Genomic DNA, 6,000 nt, shown 5'->3' on the forward strand with positions numbered 1-6,000 from the left:
CCAAAGGTCGTGGTCCATAGTGTTCCCATAGTGTGAACATGACTACATGAGCTAGTGTTATAACTATGACATAACTATGATACACCAAAGTGACTATCACATATCCTGTAAACCACTCGTGGCATATCATCCATAAATCTCACCAACCATGCCAATGGCATAAGTACCGAGCTATTATTCTAGCATGTCACCCATATCTACACTAGATCATGTACTCCAAGTAAGCTCCTAAAATTGTGGAGCTTCTCTATACCCAATGTCTTTGTGAAGATGTCCGCTATGTGCTCCTCTATCCTCTGAGGACATACACCACCCACATCACCTGCTCCCTTACAAAGTGATAATGTACCTCAATGTGCTTCGTCCTAACATGGTACACTAGGTTTCTCACCAACTGTATGCTGCTCATATTGACTCACAATAAATGACAAGTGCCCTATTGGCATGGTCTCACCCATATTTACCAATAGCTTCTACAACCAAGCTACTGCACATGCTACCATAACAGCACCCATGTACTATCAACCTCTGTACTCGATAAAGCAACACAATTGGTCTCTTCTTGCTACCTCAAATAGCAGTACAACATTGTTTTCATAGCAACACCCCTATACTCAGCCTCTATACTCTGATAATTGTTGGTTTCTTCTTGCTACTCCAACTAACAACAACAAGTTCCTAAAAAGAAAACATAAAATCTATCCTATCTGAGATACTGTCAACCTAATCCAAGTATATGTATACGTACTCCAACCTTATAGAAAAGTCTATAGTGTACTTTATATAGAAAAGTACACTATAGAAAAGTCTATAGTGTAGTGTGAACTTTATATATCTACATATCTTGCTAGCTGCATCCAAGTGTCTATTGAAAAGTCTATAGTCTATAGAGAAGTCCATAGTGTAATGTGAACTTTATATACCTACATATCTTGCTAGTTGCATCCACGTGTCTTGCTATAGCTGCATCCACGTGTCTTGCTAGCTCCATCCAAGTATCCTTCTAGCTCAAATCCAAGTGTGGCTTCCTCAGAGCCTATGCATAAACTAACTTACCAACCCAACAACGTAGCTCAAATCCAAGTATCCTTCTATAGCTGCATTCATCTCAGGGCTTGCATAAACTAACTTACTAACCAAACAACATAGCTCAAATCTGGTATGGTCATAGTCATATAAATCAAGATCCCTACCAAAGCGCATGTACATAGTAGGTTCCTCCAAAAAATTACATGTACCTATAGCCAAGTTTGTGTTCTAATCCAAGAATGGCACTGAGATTGGCTTACAACCTATCATCCCATTCTTGGACAACATGTCCAAAGCATACTGCCTCTCTAATAGCCAAATCCCATCATGTGGTCTAATCACCTATATACCCATTCAGTATCCTAACAACTCACCTAAAGCCATCATTTTAAACTTCCTTTTAAGGAGCATCTTCACCTCATGAATGTCAATGTATCTATGTCCTGTGACAATCAAGTCATCAACATCATAGATGACTACTAAAACAATGCCCTTATCAGTATTTTCACATAAAATAATTTTTTTTAATGGATATTTAAAATCCAACAATGACAAGATACTCTTCTATCTTATCTAACCATGCTCTAGGTGCTTGTTTTAAGCTATACAAGGCTTTACATAACCTACAAACAAAATTTGGATATGCATGGTCCTTATATCCTAGCGGCGTAAACCTCCTCTTATAAATCACCATGTAGAAATGCATTCTCTACATCCATATGATGTAAAGACCATTTCTTAGCTACAACCATTCTTTACATCCATATGATGTAAAGACTATTTCTTAGCTACAGCCATAGCAATGACTGCTCTCACTATTGCCATCCTAGCAATCGGATTAAAAGTCTCTTTATAATCAATACCATAGCAGAATGGAGGGGGGTTAGATACATGAGTGGTGAAGACATGGCCTCAACTGTTGTCATCACAAATTAAACCTTGGTAAGGGGGTGAGAAGGCTTGGCCAGTAGATCGACAAGAAAAAGCTCTCCATCGACTTGCTTCATCAAATCAAATGGAAAACGGTTTGATTTGAAATGCAATTGACAATCAATGGGATTTTGCAAGGATACATAGTTGGCATTATTGGGCACATTGGTATTGATATAGTGATTGAGATTGACTCATAAATGCACCAAGGTCATGCCGAGATTTTGCCAAAATCTGGTCAAATGCCTTGTATGGATGCTAATTGGATGCATATTGATGTTGGATATGTTGGGATGCAAACATACATTGATCTGCAAGTTGGTTGCTTGTGCAGTTGACAATTTGACATAATCTGCAGTTTTTAGAAAAGTGTAATTCAGTCTGAAATGTTTTGGACTGAACCCAAATTGAATATTGGAGGTTATTCCACATCATCAGGGCTTCCCATAGAGCCTTCAACCACCCGGTTTGGTTTTCGAGTTGAGTTACACACATTTCTCTACCGCATACCCTGTTTGGATAGAATTTGAACCGTCTCGGATCGTAAATTTGTTGTTTTCTCCACTTGAAAAATACCTTAACCACCAAGTTTCAACTCATTTGGAGAATTGGAGTGCAAGCGGTGGACCAAACTATCACTATTTGACCTACGGGAAAAAGTCAAAACAGAGGCATATAGAAGGTTGAATGAACCAAAAGTGACATCTTAGGCTTACTCCTTATCCTAATACTTTCCTATAGAGCCCTAGAACACCCAAATCCGACACTCCTACATCATCCCAAATTTGCCAAAATAGTCCTACTATGGCCGATAAGCCGAGAGGACCTAGAAAAGCTATCATTGGCAATGTAGGATATGGAAGGGGAGGAGTTGATGGAACTGAAAAGATGCAGGGGAGAAGAGAGCTTGAGCTCTTGCAAAGCACACACACACTCACAAAACTCTAAAAGAGAACACACAAGGTGACAGGCTGAAAATCTTCTTCTTCTTCACACAACATTCAACACACCATATACAAAGATAAGAGTACACACAATATGAAAAGGTACTCAACCAAATACATACAAGGGTTCTCTATAGAGTGTGAACCCAACTAAATGAGCTGGCGCTATAGCTATGCCAGCAATCTCTAGAATGGCTGTCACACAGCCTGTTATCCCACTGGCCCCGCATATCACCCATGATCTCACCAACCATGCCAGTGGTGTAAGTGTGGGGCCTATCCCCCAGGCGGCGGGTCATACTGCCTCACTAGATGAGCTCGATATCTCAACACTCCCCCTCGAGCTCAACTCTATCTCATGTACACCAAGTGAAGCCCTGAATCTGTGGAGCTTCTCTGTACCCAATGCTTTGGTGAAGATGTCAGCGACCTGATCCTGTGTACTGACATAAACAAGGTCAACGTATCCTACCAAAACCTTCTCTCTGACAAAATGGTAGTGGACCTCTATATGCTTCGTGCAAGCATAAAAAACTGGGTTCCTAGCCAACTGTATACTGCTAATGTTGTCACAGAAAATTACAACTTGTCTATCCACTAGTAGACCCAAATCTGCAAGTAGCTTTCTCAACCAAGCTACCTCACATGTTGCCATAGCAGCACCACTGTACTCGGCCTCTGTACTAGATAGAGCAACCGTAGGCTGCTTCTTGCTGCTCCAAGTTACAGTAGCACTCCCCTAAGAAAACATGAAGCCACTAGTAGATCTTCTATCTGAGATACTACCAGCCCAATTAGCATCTGTGTACCCATGTACACAGATCTCTGTCCCAATTTCATAAAATAGTTCATAATGCAAAGTATACCTCACATACCTCAGTATGCGTCTCAATGCATCCAAATGCGGCTTCTGAGGAACTTGCATAAACTGACTCACCAACCCAACAGCATAGCTCAAATCTGGCCTGGTGATCGTCATGTAGATCAAGCTTCCTACTATGCGCGTATACATAGTACGATCCTCCAAAATCTCTCTTGAATTTGCACTCAACTTGCCATTCTGATCCAATGGCACTGAGATAGGCTTACAGCCTTTCATACCATACTTGGACAACATGTCCAAGCCATACTGTCTCTGCAGTAATCCAATACCATGTGGTGACCTAATCACCTCAATGCCCAAGAAATATCTGAGCCCCCCCAGATCCTTCATCTCAAACTTCTGTCTAAGCAAGATCTTTACATCAAAGATCTCTACATCATGGTCCCCCGTAATGATCAGGTCATCTACATAGATGACAACAAGCACAACCTCTCTATCACTGTGTCTCACATACAGCAAGAAATCTGCATTGGCTGCATGAAAGCCAATAGTGACAAGATATTTAGAAATCTTGTGAGACCATGCTCTTGGTGCTTGTTTTAAGCCATATACAAGGCTTTCTTCAACCTGCAAACATGCTCGGGGTGCTTGTTTTAAGCCATACAAGGCTTTCTTCAACCATGCTCTTGGTACTTGTTTTAAGCCATACAAGGCTTTCTTCAACCTACAAACATGCTCGGGGTGAATCACATCCTCATAACTAGGTGGCTGCAACACATACACCTCTTCCTACAAATCCCCATGCAAGAATGGATTCTTTACATCCATTTAATGTAAAGACCATTGCTTTGACACAGCCACTGCTATCACAACTCTCACTACATCCATTTGATGTAAAGACCATTGCTTTGACACAGCCACTGCTATCACAACTCTCACTATTGCCATCTTGGCAACTTGGCTGAAAGTTTCCTCATAATCAATGCCATATGTTTGCACATATCCTTTGGCTACCAATCTAGCCTTGTACCTGCTTATGCTTCCATCACTGTTATGTTTTACTTTGTACACCCACTTGCATCCAATGGCTTCCTTGCCTTCAGGCAATTGCACTAAATCCCAAGTCTCATTTCCATATAGTGCATCCATCTCCTCATCCATAGCTTTCTCCCAACACACATTTCCAACAGCCTTATCAATGCATGTGGGCTCTACAACCTGTACAACTTTTGCCATGTATGCATAGTGATGTGCCACATAACCATCATAGGTAAACCTCTGCACAGGATTTTTCACTCTCCCAGATCTTCATAGCTTTGCATTTGTAGCTTCCATAGCCTTCTTTACAACAGGTGTTCTCATAGCCCGGGTATCAAAAGATCCTCATCAAGGCTCATCTCTGAGCCACTAGACTCTCCATCAACATGAGAATGCCCTGTAGGTCAGGCATATTAAGGGGCTCAACCACTTTCTCTTTGCCTTTATGTGATGTACTAATCACATTTACCAGGACTGGTATTATGACGCAGCCTGCCACTCCATGGTCTACCAACTGAACCACTAGATGAGGACTCTCCTGGTCCACTCAAGGACTGTGATTGCTGACTTGCATTTTGTGCAACCACATTTCCACTCACATCAGCCCCAACAGCTTCTTTTTCAGTAGCATACCAGCTGCTCATCTCATAAAAAATGACATCCCTGCTTACCCTCAACTCACGTGTAGCAAGGTTATAACACTTGTACCCCTTTTTCTCAAGGGAATACCCAATAAACACACATTTTTCAGCTTTTGGATCCAGCTTAGTTCTCAGCTCATTTGGCACATGCACATATGCAATGCATCCAAAGACTTTCAGATGAGACAAATGAGGTTTTCTGCCAGTAAACCTCTCCTCTAGAGTTACATCATGTGTGGCTACAGTTGGAGTCCTGTTCATGATGTAAATTGCTGTAGAAACAGCCTCAGCCCAATAGCTATGCGGCATATTCTTCTCTCCCATCAATGCTCGTGTAATCTCAGCAATGTGCCTGTTTTTCTGCTCTCAGCAACTCCATTTTGATGCGGAGTGTATCTGCATGTAAACTGTCTCTGAATACCATTCTTTTGCAAAAATTCAAAGAACTCATTGGAGAAGTACTCTCCCCCTCCATCTGACCTTAGGCACTTTACATGTTTCCATGTTTGCTTTTCAACCATAACTCTGAAATTTTGAAAATGAGTGAACACCTCACTCTTCTCCTTCATGAAGTATACCCACACTTTCCTTGTAT

The sequence above is a fragment of the Cibotium barometz genome, chromosome 49 (genome assembly GCF_041138505.1).
Source record: "Cibotium barometz isolate CiBa-2024 chromosome 49, ASM4113850v1, whole genome shotgun sequence".
NCBI classification, from domain to species: domain Eukaryota; kingdom Viridiplantae; phylum Streptophyta; class Polypodiopsida; order Cyatheales; family Cibotiaceae; genus Cibotium; species Cibotium barometz.